Raw genomic sequence first — 22,204 nt, 5'->3', positions numbered from 1 at the left:
GGCCCTGACCCCCGGGCACCTGCTCATCGGCGGCCCTCTTCTGGCCCCACCATCAGCGGCGCTCCCGGACCAGATCAGCCTGACCTGCTTGCGACGATGGCGACGTGTCTCGTCTCTCAGGCACAGGTTTTGGCAGCGATGGTCCCGGGAGTACATCTCCAGCCTCCAACAGCGGTCCAAGTGGCACCAGGGGGAGCCCAACCTCGTCGTGGGAGCGCTCGTCGTCGTCGCAGAAGACAATCTTCCGCCCCAGCAGTGGAGGATCGGACGAGTGGTAGCGGTGCACGCCGGCGCCGATAGCAAGGTTCGCGTGGCGGACGTCAGGACGCAGGACGGCGAATATCGGCGAGCTGTTCACCGACTGGCCCTGTTGCCCGTTCTGGGCTGAAGGACGTCGTCCCTTCAGAGGGGGCGGTGTTTGCGCACTCAGCGCTTGCATGTAAATCATTAGTTGTAGGGCGAGAGCGGGAGCCAATAAAGCTTTCGTCTGTTCGCTCTTGCGAATTCGCCCCGTCTCTCGCCACCGTAGCATAAGTTAGGTTCTAAGAGAAATTATTGAAATATAATTGTTAGTGATCCATCGAACATCATCGTAGCCACTCCCTTTCGTCGCGCTTTCGACATAGTTTCACAATTTGTCGCAAATTAAAATCGTCAGAACTACTGCGTTCACAAAGTTTTTCGCGTTGTTAATACAAAATAGTATTAAGTTTTCAAATATATTGCGTATGCAATATATTTTGTGAAGTAAACATTACATACTTACCCCAATAAATAAATAGCAGTTATGATACCAGCTATAACAAGACTTATTACAATCAGGGAGAAGATTATACTTCGCCAATTGTGACCTTCATCCAGATCTATATCCTGATCTTTTTGCTTAGGATCCTGGACCTGCAATGTTTCGTCTGGTGGTAGTCTCCAAGAACCACCTCCTCCTCCTCCACGATCTGAAGTTACGTTAGCGTGCATCTTTTTAAATAGCTCAGATACATGTAACTATAAAGTCAATGACAAACAATACAATCTTTTCAAGAGACAGGATCTGCAATTTAAATGAATCTTTATTGAATGCACTGAAATATATCATATATTGAGAAATTTTTAAGGTCAATACCTATTGCCATTAGTAGGTACATTTTGCCATAGCCATATTTTTTATTCATTTATATATAGGCGTGAAATATCTGCAATATAAAAGAAAAAAACAAAACTATTAAAATTGTAAAAAAAATATTTGTAAGGATAAATTTGGTAATAACTGGAAAATTCAATATTTTTATCATTGAAAAAAAAAGTAAAATTGATCTTTGTAATTTTTTGATTTCTCTCCCTTCCCAAGTATTTAATCGAAAAGAGAGAAAAAAGAAAGGTGTTGACCCCATTATTCTAAAATAGAGGAAGAAGGACCCCTCCGGAATTTAAACTGATGTATTTCGAATATGCTGTTTGCTGGCACAGTCATTTTTTTGTTTTTATCGTCACCGGGTGTAAACTCTGATTATTGTTAGGCTCACAACTTGCAACCGGCCTAGCCGTTTATCTCATAGCCTAACGGTTAGGACGCTTAGCCAGAAATCTGGGCATCGTTGTCTTTTTATACCCCTGTCAGAAGTCAGAAGTTTGCAACGCAGGAAGGAATCATTTCCGACACTATAAAGTATATATATTCTTGATCAGATCTTATCAGATCTAGCCATGTCCGTCAGTTTCTACGCAAATTGGTTTTTTAGTTTTAGTGCTATCTGCATGAAACTATTCCAAAAGTTTTTTTCTTATAGCAGGTAGAATAAAATGCGGATCGAGTCGGATCGGACGACTATATCATACATCTACCATAGAACAATTTTTTTGGTTGTTTCTTTGATATTTAGTAATGCTTTGATAACTTACAATTACGGTTTAAACTTGATCAAAATCGCACGACTATATCATATAGATAAAAACAAAATTTTAACTTTTCTCCATATATATGATAGGAACAAAAGCAAAGGCTTAATTGGATTGTTTGATGTGAAAAACTTAATTCACTTTCACACAAGTAAAAAATAACAGGTAGCAGTTTACAAAAAGAAAGGTTCTCAAAAAATTGGATAGTATGGCGGTCTATGTGACCCACCAGCAGGTCGCCCAAGAATCCAGCTGTCAGATGGATGTAGTCTTTTAAGTCTTCTGTTTTTAGGTCTGGATCACGGCTAGTATATTTTTATGTGAATGAAGTCTTAATCTGTGACGGTGGCTGTGTTAGTAATATATGTACAGAAGTAATTTTGAGATCTCGTAAATAGTATGGGGAGCTTATCATGCGTCTTAAAATTTTGGCTTGGCAAGACTCAATAAGTTTTATGAAAGTGTTACAGGCAGTGCTCCAAAAGTGAATGCCCCAGGCTGTTAAGGAGAGACCACTGCCTGGGCAAGGAGCCACCTCACCTTCTTGGCTTTCTGGCGGGTAGTAGTACAATTACACTTACTTCCAGGTGAGACGCCGGTCAAAATTATGAACAAGGTATTTAACTGTGGCAGGGTGCTTGATTGATACGACGTCCAAAACGTGTCGATAACTGTTAGCCTGTTGAATGAGAAGGTTGCATGTTGAGACTTGGCAGGATTTACAGCGACATTCCACCGAAAAGCCCAAACTCAAACTCATTTAGCACGTTTTTCACCATGTCTGTCGCCTCTCTTCGCAAAGCACTCGTCGCCAGGAGCGCAGTGTCATCAGCATACGTAGATGTGAAAGTATGTCTACATCTGGGCGAAGGAAGATCCGATGAGCAAATGGTTTGAAAAACAGCACACTTCCTTAAGGTACTCCAGCCAGTATAGTCATCCACCAGAAACGTTCTGCCGACAAGATATGAACGGAAAAGTTTGAAGTGTGTCAATGGAAGAATTGGCTAATGCTTAAAGAGTAAACCGCAGTGCCAAACACAATCAAAGGCCTGTTTCACATATAGAAATACTCCGCAGCAATTCTTTTTCGTCTCAAAGGCTTTCAGAGCATTATAAACCACACGATGCATCTGTTCAGCAGCACCATACAGACTCCTAAAACCCACTGGTGATCAGGGATTGCGTCATGGAAAGAATCAAAACATAGAAGTCGTTTGAGGAGAATGCGCTCGAAGATCTTGGAGAAGGTCGGTAGAAGCCTATAGGCCGGGAAGATAGTAACATTAGCGTGCTTCCATTGCTTTGGATAATATTTTAACGTACACACCTAGGTGTACGATACAATTTTTAGTAGTATGTAAAGTTATAGGTGTAAGCGTCTTATCATGAATAATAAATTTAAGGTTACAGGTGTAAGCGACGCATAGTGGATAATAAATATTAAGTTGAAACCGCATATTAAGCCGTAGTTAAGTTAAGTTCCAAGCCCGGGTGGCAACGCCAGCCGATATTTAGTGAGTAATAGAAAATACTAGAAATTAAGAAATATACTAGAAATCCCGAAAGCGGGAAAAAGAGAGCGTGGGGAAGGTGGTCACACACCGATCGAGCGAGCGGTCTCTGGTGTCGGAATGGTAAGACGTGTCTCCCGCAGTAATTTTCCGTGTAATTCGAGTAACGCCTCGACCGCGCGACGACACGTGACAAATGAATAAGGGTCTCTCGTGCCGGAATAGTAAAACGGAGCGGACATGTCTCCCGCAGCGGTTTTTCCGGATAATCCGAGTGACGCCTCGACCGCGCGAAGGCACGCGGTCAGTGAACAAGTGGGCTGATTAGTGTTTTGAGGTTAGTGTACACAAAATTCCTCTCCGTTGAGTAAAGACGGTGTAGCGGACTCGTAGGAGGATAGTAGATAAATAAAAATAACCTAGAAAAATAATAAAGAGAAGTAAATGGTTGAATTCCCCGGTCGTGATTCTATTTATTCGTAGTATCCTTAGCTTCCTTCCTCGTAGTGCATGTGGCCTGTACGCGGACATCCGTCCCGTCTGGTCTAGTATCCTAACCTCCCTCCCCGTAGCATTTGAGACCCGACGTGAACACCCGTCCCGTTCGGTCTAGTATCTTAGATTCCCCTCCTCGTAGTGCATGTGACCTGTACGCGGACATCAGTCCCGTCTGGTCTAGTACCCTAGCTCTCCTCCTCGTAGCGCATGCGACCGGCACGCGGACACCCGGCCCGTTTGGTCTAGTACCCTAGCTTTCCTCCTCATAGCGCATGCGACCGGCACGCGGACACCAGGCCCGTCTAGTCTAGTACCCTAGCTTTTCCCCACGTAGTGTAGGCGGCCGGCACGCGGACACCCGGCCCGCCCGGTCTAGTACAATAGCTTTTCCCCACGTAGTGTAGGCGGCAGGCACGCGGACACCCGGCCCGTCCGGTCTAGTACAATAGCTTTTCTCTTTGTAGTGCATGTGATCTGCGCGCGGACATCATTCCCGACTGGTCAATCATACCGCCATCCTTTTCCCTCCAATCCCCCCCGCGTCTGACAAATCCTACCCGGCTTGGCCTCGCCCGAAGGTCCAGCCCGGTGGATTTTTGGCATCCGATACGTCGAAAACGACTTGCGCGCGACGCAACACCCCGGTCCTACTCTCGCGAAATAGTATCCTGGCTTGGCCTCGCCCGAAGGTCCAGCCCGGTGAATTTTTGGCCTACGGCGCGCGGAAAGCGACTTACGTGTCCCAATCGCGGAAGTGATCAGCGGGACTACCCGGCGTTCCCATACTCGCGAAACCGTTCGTCTGGCTTGGCCTCGCCCCAAGGTCCAGCTCGTGGAATTTTTAACCCAGGAGTAAGATACGGCGCGACCAACTCCGACATTACACTCTCTCTCCCGGCGTCCATGAGAACCTTCGGCGTGACCCCCCCCCCAAACGACTCATTCACTCGTTGAATGAAACTCTCTAGTCCGGTGTTTCGGTGATTTACAAATTTCTTGTAAAGGACTCCTGGATCTGACTGAGATCTGTACCCCGGCCAGAGAGCATCCTTACAAGTGACGCCCGAGCAGGGACACCGAGACTAGCTAGAGGATCACCCAAGTGGCTTAAAGACCCACTGAAGAAAAGGAAGGGTAGAGTCACCCGAACCGTTCACATCCGATCTCCGGAAGGATCTAGAAGACTTGAGAAGGAAGTTAACACCAAACTAAATCGAAGAGGATAACCAACGATGAGTAACCCTAAGGAATCTGACGGTGAGTACGAAGAAGCCGATTTTGTTAAGAATCCAGGTATAGGAGTCCGCTGGATATACGCTCGCCGAAAAGACGAACTCAGCTCCCTCGCCCTGGAATTTGGTTTTAAAACCGACGGAACCGTCGAGGAGACCAGGAAGGCATTCGCCAACCTCGTCAACACAGGGTCGTTCCCACAGAGCATGTGGGACCGACTGGCTCAGATGCAGGAGCAATATAGTAGCCGGGCCCCAAGTCCGAACCCTCCAGGCAGGAACGGTGAGACGGGACAGTTCGCAGAATCCCTCACCATTCCCATGACTTCCGGAGCTACATCGATCGGGACTCCAGCCCGCCATCGAGGGATTCACCCAGGATCGACGCACGGTGCCTGGATGCCACCGGTAGACGCCCGCTTACCCGCCGATCTACAAGGGCGAGACACACGGAGTAGCACGGCTCCCACTCAACATCTGCTCCCCGAGAAGATGCACAAATGGAATTTACGATTCGATGGGAGTTCGGATCCGTTGACTCTCTTCGCCGCGCTCGAGGAAAAGATGACGACTTACAGGATAAATCCAGAGGAGGTACCCCGCGTTATGTCCGAGATCTTGGAGGGCCCGGCGGCACGGTGGTTTCGCACGAGCCACCTACAGTCGGCCTCATGGGGAACTTTCAGGAGGGAATTCCTCGACTTCTTCCTACCACCTCGATATTTCGAGCGGTTGGAAGATGAGATACGGACCCACGTGCAGCGGAGAGGAGAGCCTTTCAAGACCTACTTGATCGAGTTCAGAACCAAGATGCAGCAAGCCGGTTATCGAGAAGAGGAAGAATTGTACCGGGCATATGAAAACATGGCTCCAGAATACCGACTGTATATTAAACGCAGTGAATTCGCGACCTTGACACAGTTGACCCATATGGCCACAGAATATGAAAGTGTCAAGCAACTCGAGAGGACTCGACGCGAGCCAAGAGCAACCATGGACAGGAACCAAGAAGAACCTCAACTTCGCCGATAGCCGAACCCATCCCGGAATCCGGTGAATACGACGCAGACAGGACACGTGACCCACCAGATGATCGGTCAAGGAACCTCACGAGTGGACATACGACGGGCTTGTAATCGCTGTGGAGAGAACGGACATCTCCAAAGGAACTGCCCCAACCCACGTCGGGATTTCTGTTGGGACTGTGGGCGACCAGGAGTTTTAACTATAGAATGTTGCCGTCGAAATGTGTCGGGCAACGGAGAACGCCTCCGTCGGAACCCGGGTGCGGCGGAGACGAACTGAGCAGCAACCCGACCCCAGTAAAACCCCCGTTGAGATTACACGACGGGCTCATCACAGCAGCGATAGAAGTCGGAGGACAACGTGTGGACGCCACCATTGATACAGGGGCATGGAGGAGTTTCGTCAGTGAAAGTTTTACTCGACTGGCCGCGAGTGCAGACGAGTTACAGGATGTTGTCACTAGAATAGCGTTGGCCGACCGGTCATGTCTGGATGTGACGAAACTCTGGCGAACCTCGGTTACGTTGGCCGGCACTACGGTGCTCTTACCTATGTTAGTAATGCCCACCATGTTAGATCGTGTAATACTTGGAATGGACTTCCTCAAAGTAGCGGGAACTCAGGTGCGATGTGGTCGAGCTACCCTCGACTTGCAAAATGAAGCCCAAGCGGCAGGAGACACTCTCTTACAGCCAGTACTTATAAAGGCGCGGGGCAACCAGGAGGAAACGGTACACCCTGTTGCGGTTGGTGCCCATTTGGGAACTGCCAGGCCAGAAGAAGCAGAGACACCCAGTCCTATTCCTACGCGAGCTATGACCCCGAACATCAATGCCGGCGCGCCCATTATGATGGAGACGGTAGAAAACGACGAGCAGCGACAGAGCACACTATTGAGTCCGGCGCAACAAAGCTTCATCGATCGGGAACTGGTCTTATTCGAGAAGCTGCATGGGGTGTCTCACGTCGCCGAGCACACTATTGTCATGCGCGACGACAAGCCTGTAAAACAAAGGTATTATCCCCGGAACCCCGCGATGCAACATGTCATCGATGCCCAAGTAGACGAACTGCTCCGTGACGGGGCCATCGAACCTTCCAGAAGCCCGCACAGCGCTCCCATCGTATTGGTCAAAAAGAAAACTGGCGATTGGCGCATGTGTGTAGACTTCCGTCATTAAACGCACACTCAGTGCCCGACGCCTACCCAGTCGCCAATATACAGCGTTCACGGTCCCTGGGAGAGGATTGTATCAATGGAAGGTCATGCCCTTCGGGTTGCATTCTGCCAGCGCCACGTTTCAACGCGCTCTGGATAGTGTAATCGGCGTGGAAATGGAACCGGTCGCCTTCGCTTAACTAGACGACATTATTATCATAAGCGCGACAGAAGAACAGCACTTTACTCATCTCTCGGAAGTTTTCCGCAGATTGCGGGCGGCGAATTTGAGGATAAATCCAAAGAAGTGTTGCTTCTTCAAGCAGAAACTCGTTTACCTCGGCCACGTCATCAGCAGTGACGGAATTCAGACTGATCCCGAGAAGGTGTCTGCGATCAACGGGTTGAAGGCCCCCTCTAACTTAAAGGAACTCCGTCAATGGATCGGGATGGCCTCGTGGTATCGGCGATTTGTCCCTAGTTTCGCGACTATCGTGCAACCGATGACTGCGCTACTAAAGAAAGGACGGAAGTGGACCTGGAGACCAGAACAGCAAGCCGCCTTGGAAGAAATTAAAAGATGCCTGACTACTGCTCCCGTATTAGGCTGTCCGGATTTCGACCAGAAGTTCATTTTGCAAACAGACGCGAGTGACGTCGGCTTGGGCGTAGTTTTATCACAGGGCTCCGAAAGTCAAGAGAAGGTCATCGCATACGCTAGCCGCCGACTAACCCCCGCGGAACAGAACTACACTTCCACGAAGAAAGAGTGTCTGGCCATAATCTGGGCAATCAGGAAGATGCGGTGCTACCTGGAAGGGTACCGATTCGAGGTCGTTACTGACCATCTAGCTCTCAAGTGGCTAAATTCTATTGAGAGCCCTTCTGGCCGAATAGCGCGTTGGGCGCTAGAATTGCAGCAATTACAATTCGACGTACGCTATCGACGAGGTAAATTGAACGTCGTGGCCGACACACTTTCTCGACAGCCTTGTGAGGTACTGCGAGGTGCTGTCGAACTCGAGGACCACTGCGACTGGATCAAAAGGATGAAAGACCAAATACAGGAGGAACCCGAGAAGTTCGCCGACTACATGATCGAAAACGACCAGCTCTACAGGAACATGGGCTACCGAGCTGACGATGAGGACTTCTTCCCGTGGAAGCTCTGTGTGCCCACTTCCCGTAGGTCTTACGTGAGTGCCACGATTCCCCGACCGCAGGACACTTGGGAGTCCGAAAAACGATCACTCCTCTGACCCAGAGATATTTCTGGCCCGGTATGTATCGCGACGCGAAACGCCATGTTCGCCATTGTGAATCTTGTCAAAAGTTTAAGACTGAACAAACCAAAGCGGCAGGTAAGATGCTAACCCGGGTCGTCAGCGAACCTTTCGACATTCTCTGTGCGGACTTTGCAGGCCCACTACCCCGGTCGAAACAAGGAAATACTATGCTTCTGGTGTTTCACGACGTATTCTCGAAATGGGTAGAGCTGATAACACTCCGGAAAGCCACTGCAGCTCAAGTACAGAAAGCGTTTCGGGAACGCATACTTGCACGACTGGGCATTCCCCGGAAGTTCGTATGCAACAATGGAATCCAATTCACAAGCCGGGTCCTAAAAGACTATTTCACCAAGCTCGGCATAGAAATCCAGTACACGGCTTCATGTTGTCCACAGGAGAATCCCACCGAAAGGACCAACCGCACTGTGAAGACGCTGATATCCCAGCTGTCGGAAGGCGACCAGAGTTCGTGGGATAATATGTTGCCAGAGATATCCCTCGCGATCAGTAGCAGTATATCGGATTCGACGGGATATAGCCCCGCGTTCCTAACTCAAGGACGGGTTGCCTGCGATGCTGTATGATGAACTCACCCCCGGATCGGCGGTCGTGCATACAGGTCCTGAAGACAAGGCGTCTCACCTCAAAGGAATCTTCGACATCGTACGAGCGAATCTTCAACGAGCGTCTCAAGACCAGGCGAGACATTATAACCTACGAAGGCGAGAATGGAGACCCACGCTCGGTCTCCAAGTATGACGGCCCTTACACCGTTACGAAGTTCACATCTCCGAACTTGGTACGCCTGCAACGTCCCGGAGATCGACGGCGACGGATCGCCAACAAATCCCAGCACACCTAGGTGTACGATACAATTTTTAGTAGTATGTAAAGTTATAGGTGTAAGCGTCTTATCATGAATAATAAATATTAAGTTAATAGTATTTAAGGTTACAGGTGTAAGCGACGCATAATGGATAATAAATATTAAGTTGAAACCGCATATTAAGCCGTAGTTAAGTTAAGTTCCAAACCCGGGTGGCAACGCCAGCCGATATTTAGTGAGTAATAGAAAATACTAGAAATTAAAGGGAGCGTGGGGAAGGTGGTCACACACCGATCGAGCGAGCGGTCTCTGGTGTCGGAATGGTAAGACGTGTCTCCCGCAGTAATTTTCCGTGTAATTCGAGTAACGCCTCGACCGCGCGACGACACGTGACAAATGAATAAGGGTCTCTCGTGCCGGAATAGTAAAACGGAGCGGACATGTCTCCCGCAGCGATTTTTCCGGATAATCCGAGTGACGCCTCGACCGCGCGAAGGCACGCGGTCAGTGAACAAGTGGGCTGATTAGTGTTTTGAGGTTAGTGTACACAAAATTCCTCTCCGTTGAGTAAAGACGGTGTAGCGGACTCGTAGGAGGATAGTAGATAAATAAAAATAACCTAGAAAAATAATAAAGAGAAGTAAATGGTTGAATTCCCCGGTCGTGATTCTATTTATTCGTAGTATCCTTAGCTTCCTTCCTCGTAGTGCATGTGGCCTCCCTCCCCGTAGTATTTGAGACCTGTACGCGGACACCCGGCCCGTCTGGTCGAGTATCTTGGTTCTCCACATCGTAGCATTTGAGACCCGACGTGAACACCCGTCCCGTTCGGTCTAGTATCTTAGATTCCCCTCCTCGTAGTGCATGTGACCTGTACGCGGACATCAGTCCCGTCTGGTCTAGTACCCTAGCTCTCCTCCTCGTAGCGCATACGACCGGCACGCGGACACCCGGCCCGTCTGGTCTAGTACCCTAGCTTTCCTCCTCATAGCGCATGCGACCGGCACGCGGACACCAGGCCCGTCTAGTCTAGTACCCTAGCTTTTCCCCACGTAGTGTAAGCGGCCGGCACGCGGACACCCGGCCCGTCCGGTCTAGTACAATAGCTTTTCCCCACGTAGTGTAGGCGGCCGGCACGCGGACACCCGGCCCGTCTGGTCGAGTATCTTGGTTCTCCACATCGTAGCATTTGAGACCCGACGTGAACACCCGTCCCGTTCGGTCTAGTATCTTAGATTCCCCTCCTCGTAGTGCATGTGACCTGTACGCGGACATCAGTCCCGTCTGGTCTAGTACCCTAGCTCTCCTCCTTGTAGCGCATGCGACCGGCACGCGGACACCCGGCCCGTCTGGTCTAGTACCCTAGCTTTCCTCCTCGTAGCGCATGCGACCGGCACGTGGACACCCGGCCCGTCTGGTCTAGTACCCTAGCTTCCCTCCTCGTAGCGCATGCGACCGGCAATAGCTTTTCTCTTCGTAGTGCATGTGATCTGCGCGCGGACATCATTCTTGACTGGTCAATCATACCGCCATCCTTTTCCCTCCAATCCCCCCCCGCGTCTCTGAAATCCTACCCGGCTTGGCCTCGCCCGAAGGTCCAGCCCGGTGGATTTTTGGCATCCGATACGTCGAAAACGACTTGCGCGCGTCGCAACCACCCGGTCCTACTCTCGCGAAATAGTATCGTGGCTTGGCCTCGCCCGAAGGTCCAGCCCGGTGAATTTTTGGCCTACGGCACGCGGAAAGCGACTTACGTGTCCCAATCGCGGAAGTGATCAGCGGGACTACCCGACGTTCCCATACTCGCGAAACCGTTCGTCTGGCTTGGCCTCGCCCCAAGGTCCAGCCCGTGGAATTTTTAACCCAGGAGCAAGATACGGCGCGACCAACTCCGACATTACTCTCTCTCTCCCGGCGTCCATGAGAACATTCGACCCCCCTTCATCAAGACCTACCGAAGCAGCAGTTTTTTCTACCTCATGGTCCTTTTAGCTTTTGTAGCTAGTAGCTTTTTAAGAGGTTGGCGCTTCAGCCTACGAGTGAATTTCCGCAGTTCAAAGCCACGATCAGCATCTGGGTCAATAGCACTGAGTTTGCGGAGGAAGAAGTCCGACTTGACCTCGTAAAGGTCTTTCCTCAGTAGAGAATAGGCCCTTTTTTAAAACAGCTTAGTCTTGTGCATGACGCGTATGCATCCAACGTCTTCGCAATTCTTTTGGACATAGTAGTTAGCAACCACAGGTAAAAGCACAAGAGGACGGAATCAACATAAACGGAAACTGGATGGCTTTCAATAACAACAAGGTCCTGAAGGAAAACTGAAGGATATGTACGGACAGTTAAGTGCCCGGCAGAGAGATTCTGGAAAACTATTTAATGTTCTAAGCCACACTCGACAAATTTACAGTGTAATGATTTTAGGAGATCGCAAAGCAGGGCTGGGAGAAGCCCAACTTCAGGGTTTTGGCACACATAGCAACAAGCTCCCTCAAAGAAGTCCGTAACCCCGGAGACAAAGGGACAGACGCAAATGGCCGGCATTTTAGGGACTTGATTGAGCTGAAAGGACGCCAAGCGATCCGAGCGATCGTACATTTATGAGAGGAAAATATCGGTCAAGAACACGTACTAAAGGGTAGCAAGTAGCTATTCAGTGCAGAAATGCGGTCTGGGGTATCTCTTGCTATGATGAAGCTAAAAGCCTGTTAAGTTATTCCTAAAAAAAACTACTACTACTAAAAGTTTAGAATAACGTATTTTTATATCCTTGCAGAGGGTATTATAATTATATTTCCGACTCTATAAAGTATATATATTCTTGATCAGCATCACTAGGCCAGTCGATCTAGCCATGTCCGTCTGTCCATCTGTCCGTCTGTCCGCCCGTTTCTACGCAAACTAGTCTCTCAGTTTTAGAGCTATCTGCATGAAACTTTCCCAAAAGTTGTCTTTCTATTGCAGGTAATATATAAGTCGGATCGAGCCGGATCGGACGACTATAGCACATAGCTCCCATAGAAACAATCGGAAAAAAAAATAAAAAAAATTATAACTTTGGTGTTTTTTAATTTATTTTTAAGTTCTTCGACTTATAGTATTGGTTAAAATCGGACGACTATAACGTAAAACTCCCATGGAAACATTAAAAATATTAAAAAAAAAAAAATTTTTTAATATAACTTTTTTATTTTGTAATTTTTTTAGAAATTCATTATAATTAATTAATAATTTGACAGTTCAGAATTACGCTTTTAATTTTATTAAAATCGGAAAACGATATCATATAGCTGCCTTAGGAACAATCAAATAAGCTTCAAAAACCTTCAATGTAAACATACACGCAAGTCAATCATAATTTTAATGTTTTCAATATTTCTTGTTTGGATTTGGTTTAATATAAAAAATATTTGACGCAAAGTATCATACGTTTTATTGTTAATACATTAAAATAAAAGAAATATTAAATGCATGACCATTCATTGCAATTTATGTCATATATTTTGCTTGTCTACGCTTAGCTTGAGAGGACTGGTCACTGCTAACAGAACAGTCTTTGATTTACATATCCTAGTGTTACGTCATTTGTCGGACTGCATAGCTAACATTAGAAACAAAAAGCGTGCAGCAACACCCCGCTACAAGTTCTTTCGTTCTGTCTCTCTACGTAAGCGACCACCAGCAGAGAAGCGAAAATAAATCTTTAACTTCTAAAAAAAAGATCGATTTTAAAAATACACCGATAGATATTACCGAAACAATAATCCAATATCTTATGTCTAACATGTCTGAAAGTGACAGAATTTTGCGACTTGTGGGCGATAGAGTACGCGTTGCCACGTTAATAAAATTGCGTTGCTTAAAAGTTACTAGAATCTGCATTTTAAATCTCAATTTTCTTGCTTTTATAGTTTACAAGTTCTTGACGTTTATACAGACGGACATGGCGATCCTGAAAAAGTTTTATCGCTTGTAATGGGCACTGGAATAACAAAACACCAAAAAAAACTTTTTTTGTAATATGAGAATTTTCTTAAGAATAAGCTGTGAAGTTGTTAATTCAATTCATTTCATACTTTGATTCATAAAAAACTGATTGGTGTTCATGAAAAAGTCACTTTTTTTCAATAACTGTTATTAAAATGAAAAAAGGGATCAGTTTATAAAAGAAAGCATTTTTTCGAGAGTTCAGGGTACGAAATTTCAGATTTTAATGACAGTTTAACCGTACTCTCCAAAAAGTATATTTTTTTAGTCATTTGAAAATGGGTCAATTTATTCGTTGTTTCGGGTAAAGTGTGGTATAGAGTTATGCATTTTGGGGCTCAAATTCTTTGTTTTAATGTCACACTTACCTTTTTCATAATAATTATCTACTATGATGCATATATTAATATAAATTAACAAATCTCAAAAATATTACATATTTCATGGTTGTTTGGTTCTGTAAGGAAATCTCATTACTTTTTTAAAAATTTACTTCACATATGAAAAGTGTAGTACAAATGAAACGTAGATAATAAAAATTACATGAGAAAAGAAAGTAACAGTGAAGAGCTTTGCAAATCTTGCAGCGGCAAGGCACACTGTTGGCAAACTTTCGCGACATGGTCTTTGCACATTGGACGTTCGCAACTCAAACATTTGAAAAAAGTTTTTCGATCAGTTGCAGGGCCACAAAGTTGGCACCTTTTGTGTTTAGACATTTTGTTCTCAAGTGAAAAGTCTTTTGGGTCGCCTTTCAGGCCTTTCTTCGTAGTTTACGTATTGTTCAATTTGCAACCGCAATTGCGTTTGCAACGATGTAACAACAATCTCCTTACCAGAAATGGCTTCCCAAGGGCCGAAGACAATTCGAACATGTAGGCAGAACGATTTATTTCCTCATTAGTTTTAAGAAGGGAATACAAAACGAAATTGTTCACGACGCTCTGATCTAACATTCCGTAGAAAACACGCAAGAGCCATCGCGAGGTCCTTTTGCTTGTCGAGAAAACATTACATTTTTTGTCAACAAAATCGACACCACCTTTTGTTTTATTGTAAAAAACAATCATTTCTGACTTTCCAGTTTCCTGATCGAAATTCGCGTCGTAATGCAAAGATGACAAAAGGAGTAAATTTGAGATTCGGCATCCGAGTCGTCCGAGAATGCTTCATTACTCGACGACAATTGCTCTTCTTGCTCAAAAAGCTGTTCTACCTCGTGCGAACTGCGCACTCTCGCCCGCGTCAGCATATTGGTGCCTTTTCTATGCAAACAATGATATGTAACATGTAAAAACGCGAAAAAGGGGGTCTACTATTCAAATTTCAAAATAACACAATGTCTGTACTTACGTGGAACTTGGAACACAACGCACACACTGGGTGAATGTTTCCCCTTCAACGAATTTTGGGACACTGAAGCTGAAACTCGGTGTGCGCGTAGTGGTGGCGCATATGTTTTTTACCCCCCACTCTCAAGCCCCCACCTCCTTCCATTTTTAAATGCCGAACCGCCGAAAAATCGCGTTGGGTGAAATTCACCCAGTGTCTGCGCTGAGGGTTAAACTATACATATCTTTGATGCCAATAATAAAATTTTAGTACGTCAACCCTACTGGAAGTATTTTTGCGCACAGTGGTCGGGCTTGTATGGAACCGCAACCATAAACCTTTCTAGATATGCTATTGGTTTTAAAATTTCACCAAAAATCTAGAAAAATATTATAAATATGTATGGGACGTTTCACGTCAACCGGCCCAGAGCTCTGCCCAAAATTCTACTGAACGAAAATGGACTTATTATAGCTTAAAATTTTCGTCAATTCATACCCTTTCAAATGAAAAGTGGCGTTTTGAAAAATTCAAAATGGCGTCCTTACTGTGACTCTAAATGCACAAGTATTTGTGGACTTAGCAAACAAACTGATTAAATACTTTATGAAAAACAGTATATCTCGATGGATAATGACTGATTCTTATAGTTTTGAGGTTGCTGATTACGAATCTTAAGTCAGATTTTTAAAATTCAAAATGGCGGATCCAATATAGTGGATCAATTTTTTAAAAGTTATTGAATTTACTTGAAATTCATAACTCGGGGTTTTTTGGAGTCGCTGATTACGAATCTGAAGTCAGATTTTTGTGGGCGAATTGTGTTATTACCAAAATATAAAACGAAATAAATCAAGGCATGGACAAAATGATCAAAAAACACCTCTTACTTTAACTAGAACTAATGAATCACAAACAATTCATTGGATTGATGAAAAACCTAGTTCTTCGGGGACTAAATTTAAATTTGATGAATCACTTCCAAAAAAGGTTGAACTTCATGACTCACCATCTGAAAGCGAAGATGGGGATTTTAAGTCGAATAAAAACAAGAAAAGAAGCAAACTTCGGCAATCCGAAGTTTATGTACCCTTGCAGCTATTGCAAAAACGAAACTGTCAAATTAATAATAAGTCAAAAAGAATTAAAAAAAAAAACAAGAAAGAAAGCAAACTTCGGCAAGCCGAAGTTCATATACCCTTGCAGCTATTGCAAGTATTTAACATTTTTGAAAACATTAAAATTATGATTTACTTGCGTATATGTTTAAAAACTTGAAGCTATGATGATTTGCAGCTCAATTATTAGATAGTTATTTTACATACTTTTAATATTTCTATGGGAGCTATATGATATAGTCGTCCGATTTTGATGACATTTAAAGCGTAACTCTAAAATATTTAACTATTACTATTTGTCGAAGAACTAAAAAAACTTTGAAAAACATCAAAGTTATAATTTTTTTTTATTTTTTTTTCCGATTGTTCCTATGGGAGCTATATACTATAGTCGTCCGATCCGGCTCGTTCCAACTTATATACTACCTGCAATAGAAAGACAACTTTTGGGAAACTTTCATGCAGATAGCTTTAAGACTGAGAGACTAGTTTGCGTAGAAACGGGCGGACAGACGGACAGACGGACAGACTGACAGACGGACATGGCTAGATCGACTGTGCTAGTGATGCTGATCAAGCATATATATACTTCATAGGGTCGGAAATGTCTCCTTCACTGCGTTGCAAACTTCTGACTGGAATTATAATATCCTCTGCAAGGGTATAAACATATTTTAATGGATAACAAACGAAAAATAAGTGAAACTTCCATTTTAGATACTAATGAAAATATTAAGAAGATCGCAGTGACAAAAGTGAAGCTAAATGATAAACAACGCAAATTAAGAGTAAATTTAAAAAAATATAAAGCGGGAACATCTCCATTTTAAAATCTAAAATATGTAACAGGACGTGAAAAATTAAGTAGATCGGTTAGAACTAGAAATCCAGTCCAAATAGGAAAAAACTAACTTAATTGGACTTCATACCAATAATTGCCATATTTAATTCTAAAAATGGGTTATTTACATGAGTTTTATATCACCTTACTCAGTAATGATTCACTAAATGTATTTCCTGATAATGTTAAATGTGCTTTTACTAATATTGTTAATATTCCTGAAGATATGAATGATGATTGGGAAGTTGGAATCATTTATCTAAATAATTATATCAAACATGCATCAGATAAAGAAATAAATACTCCTAAAGATATAGAAAACCGCGAAGCAGAATTTATAAGTTTAGTAAATGCTGAAACATTTAGATATACTAATGTACCCATTGAATCAAAAACACCTGAACTTGGATTAATTTTTATTTACACCGATATAATCAAACCGAGAATTGTTGGGAGTAAAAGACCCCGTTGTCTTCGTGTTTTACATTATAATGGAAAAGAAAAAAATATTCAATTCAAAAATATTGAATATTACCCGTTGGACAACTGGTCACCAAACGAGATCTCAATTTTAGTTACAGATTCAAATGGATATAAGGTACCGTTTCAAACATCGAAAGTCCCAATATTTACTACTCTTCACTTTAGAAGAAGGAAAAGATTTATACCATAAATAATACTTCCTCGATTATAAATAACTCAGAATAAAAATAGTCACCATGGTGAAATCTTATCATCAATATTATTTAAATCAGTCTGGTGGAGGTTTAAGCAATATAGGAAGTCTTTATATATCACCTCGAATAGTTGAACAAGGGCGAGAAATCGGCAACATTTTTATTGGTCTTTTAAACTACATAAAACCACTTTTTCTTTCGGGTTTAAATGCTATAAAAGATCAAGCCACTGAAACTGGAAAAGCTGTAATTAATGATTTCGGGAGAAAACCATTACGAAATATTATTCAAGAACAAAGTAAAATTGCTTTACAAAATCTGTCAAATAAAGCAATTGATAAAATGACTCCCTTCCAAAATGGTAACGGAAAACGAAATAAAAAGCGTAGTGCAAGGAAAAAAAGCGTTCATTCAACGTCCAAAACACATCGTTAACGTACCAAAACGTAGCAAAAAAGAAATAAGTTATCAAAAAAATTAAATATAAGCGATATATTCTCTAAGACACAATGAGTAACCATATTGAATGTATGAAAAGTGAATTGGATTTGTTTGCTCCGCACCCTACACAAAGCTCTATTCTAAAAACTGAAGAAAAATCATACATCCAATTGCATCATTAGATAGTGCTTCTTCTATCGAATTTGTTTGTTTGGGTAACGGTGAAACATATAGAGATTTATCAAGTGTTTATATTCGTCTTGTAGTACAATTAAGAAAAAATGACAAGAGTGCGATCGAACGAAATACCGTGGGTGTAGTAAACAATATTCTACATTCCATATTTCGAAGTTCTTCAGTTTATTTAAATAACATATTGGTATCACAGAGTGATAATAACTATCATTATAGAGCATATTTGCAGACAGTTTTAAATTACGATAGTGATGCCTCTGAAAGTCACTTATCAGCTCTAGGCTATTATCCAAATTTTGGACGAATAACTGCGGGTCAATATGTTTATCACACAACAAATGATACCCTAAAAAATATATTCAAAAATATTAATAAGGTTGAACTATTTGGTAAAGTTCACGGAGATATTTTTAATCAGCCTAAACTGCTCGTACACAATGTTGATTTAAGGATTTATTTCAATATTGTGAAATCTGCATTTTATTTAATGGAAAATGAATCGGAATCAAATCTAAAGATATTAGAAGGTCAACTTTTCATGAATCATATAACTATTAACCCCAGCATACTATTAGCTCATCATCATGTATTACAAACCAAAAATGCTATATACCCATTTAACAAAGTCGAAGTAAAATCTTTTACAATATACCCAGGAAACAATACTTTATCAATAGATAACGCAGTTATCGTCAGCTACCAAATTTTTTAGCATTTTGTATGGTAAAAAACCGTTCATACTCAGGAAATCGTAGTTTGGATCCATTTGATTTCGAACATTTTAAAATTCAACGATTTAATCTTTTGGTAAATGGAGTTCAAGTTCCTTCTCAAGCCTTAGAGTTTGATTACTCGAACGCCAAAAACGCACAAAGTGCAAGAGGTTATAATATGCTATTAGAGGAACTGGAATAAAACATTACGATCGAGGACAAAGGAAATGTTTGATAAAAATAGTTTTATATTAGCCTTTGACTTAACTGCTGATCATTCAAACTCAACGGTTTGCTCGAATTTAATATCTCAAGGAACTATTAGGATTGAAGGTCGATTTTCAGTACCACTTGCTGAAGCAGTGACTTGTTTAGTTTATTGTGAATACGATTCAATGATAGATATTGATAAGAATCGCAATATCCGCGTTCTTCTTTAAATATGAATACATTACAAATACATAATTTACTGTCTAAGAATGCATATACAAAATCGATATTTAAAGGAGTTTTCCCATCGGCGCTAATTCCCATTCCAGCGCTAATTATTGCAAACACTGATACTTCAACCCAACCAGGAACTCATTGGATTGCATTCCATTTCAAAAGTAATAGATCGGCAAAATTTTTTGATTCATATCCCAAAAAAAAAGAGTTCATAACCTTTTTAAGAATAAATTCGGTTAAATATTCGTTTAATAAACAGCAACTTCAAGGCTATTTTTCAAACACTTGTGGTCATTATTGTATACTATACGGTCTGTTTAAATGTAAAAAAAATATTGAACTGCTTCCTAAAAAATTTTAAGCGAAATGACTTTTTTTATAACGATAAGTTAATTCTGCAAATGTTTAAGAAATATTTAAAAAAATAAAAAGACAAGTAATTTTAAATTAAAATCAATTAAGATTATTTATTGTTTCGGTTCTATACAGTCTCTGATTCAACTTATAATATTTTAAAATAATATTAAGGCTTCGTCTTGTAATAAAGGGAGTCTATGACATTGGCATGTGTCTGGTCCAACCTCTGCATCATCATCACTCCAGGGACAAAGCTTGTAGTGAAATCCAAATTTTGAGTGAATTAACTCTTTTTCTGCCAAATCCTCCAGTGTAAGGCGTAAATACTCCAGTCTAGCAACGTGCTCCTCGAAAATCATATCCTCGAACTGAATCAAAAACAACTGAATTTGTGTAGCCAGCATTTTTGTTTTGTTGGGTTTTAATATGATTTCACTCCTTTGGCTTGAGAACCAGACTGATGTTTAAAAGAGAAACTTGGGGGTTTATATGAGGAAATTCTCACTATATACTTTATTTATTTAAAGATAAAAATTCAATGTTTGCAGGACTTTACTTGTTTATATCTTTCCCCTTATATTTAAGATGAGAAATACCATTCTCTTTTAATTTCTTAAAGGGTGTCTTAGTGGAAAACTTGTTTACATATTTTTTTGGTAGAAAAACCCATACATGCTCGTTGTCCTTGTCTGTTAAAAAAGACCTATTTTATTTCTATTTGGTGTTTTCTTTAGTTTACATCCAATGATTTTATATTCAAATCCAATACATAGATTTTCAATTTTTGGTATAACCAATCAGAGATCTTAACTCATTTAGGGTGGATATGAAGTCCTGAAGAATCAAGTTAATTATCATATGATATTATTTAAACAATTAATACATTTAAAAAAACATAACATTTTAAAGTGCGATTGTAAAAATTGATTATTTTCTGGTAAGTTCTGGGTGTGTACTAATTTACTTACAGAATAATACATAGCCTTTTATACTCTCGAAGACCTTATTTACAACGAACATAGTATATAAATATATACTATATACAAATATATATTATGGACAAAAGTATATAAACACATATATTCAAAATTTCAATTCATAATCATATTTAAAGATCATGTTCTTCTGATATTCCTCAGTTCATTATAGAATCGGAATGGAAGCGTTTATTTGTGAGTTGTGTGTTTATCCGAAAACCTTTTCTATTCGTAATGGTTTAAAACTTCATACCTTGAAAATACACAACTTCAGCTATCCAAAATCGAAATCGTGTTATTATCAATGTGGTTTCTGTCCTGAAATAAAAAAATTCTGGCTGCGACACAATTTGTATATGCATACACTACTGAAGCATAACTTCCATCTTAAAGAAAACATAAAATTTATGTACGAACATTCTACTGAAACCGAACATAACTACATTAAAACAACAAAGCAATGTTAAATTCGAAGTATTCCCAGCTATCCAAAATAAATAAAAAGATTTTTAAATATTGATTTTTAAATATTCTGTTTATTTTCCTTATTGGTTGCAAAGTTGCTTTTAAAATCGAAGTATTCCAAAGTATTTAAAATGAAAAGATTTTTAAATATTGACTTTCTAATAATTTATTTATTTATTTTTATTGTTTACAAAGTTCTTGAATCCAACTATCATTAAGTAAATCTAAATAAGGATTTGGCTTAGCATCTTCCACTCCATCAAATACGCTGTCATCGTCAGGGAAGTCCGGTATGGTGTCCCACTCGATTGGTTTTCCAAAGGCCGTAAGCATCCAGGCGAATGACTCGTCTTCCTCCTACCGTCGTAATTGGGAGGCCAAATACTCCTGGGAGCTCATACCGATAGGACTTTCATCCAATTCTAAGTTTTGCAGGTCCTCAGGAATTTCTTGGGTTGATGTAATGGTCGCATAAAATGCGCGCTGAATATCCATATCAACATCGTCAACTGCATCGAGATCGTGAATTAACATCTCAGTGATGTCATCAACGAAGATCACAGATATATCTGATGTGTTCATGATGATGTTTACAAATTGAAATGAATATTGTAACCATGGCTGCACCACATTTTATATTAAAAAATCCAGAGTATGGACTTATTTAAAGATGTAGTTCGATTGGTTAACAACAGTACGTGTTTGCTTGTGTGGGTGTGTGTGTGTGAGGGTGGAAAATATCTAGAAGTACATGGCTCTCAAACAATTGTGATGGCGACTGAATAGTTGTGTGTATGTAGATGCGTTCTGTTTATTTGGGTGGTTTTAACCCAAATATCCTATAGAGTATATGTCGGTGGAGATCTTGTCGAGATCTCATACTATTAATTAAATGGGGTTACAATCAGTAGTTTTACGAATTAATATGACTACAGCTTTAAGTAGCTATATCTAATGATTCGGCCTCTAATTTTATTGGGGTTGAAAAGGGATTCAGTCATGCCATGGGTTTCACCGAAATGTTCAGTGTGTATGGTTCTGTATCCCAAGATTTCGGTCACCAAAAACACATGTACTTTTCCCTATACCTAAAAAAAAAAACTTTGTACACAGAGATAGGAAAACGGAATTTTTAATTTTAGCTAGAAACTATCCTGAGGGCTGAGGGGCAGAGAAAGAGAGAAAGTCTCTCTTAGAAACATTTGACTAGCCCAACTAGA

This window comes from Drosophila elegans, unplaced genomic scaffold, assembly GCF_018152505.1.
Source record: "Drosophila elegans isolate 14027-0461.03 unplaced genomic scaffold, ASM1815250v1 contig_38, whole genome shotgun sequence".
NCBI classification, from domain to species: Eukaryota; Metazoa; Arthropoda; class Insecta; order Diptera; family Drosophilidae; genus Drosophila; species Drosophila elegans.
The sequence above is the reverse complement of the archived record's forward strand: the minus strand, read 5'-3'. Positions refer to the sequence as shown.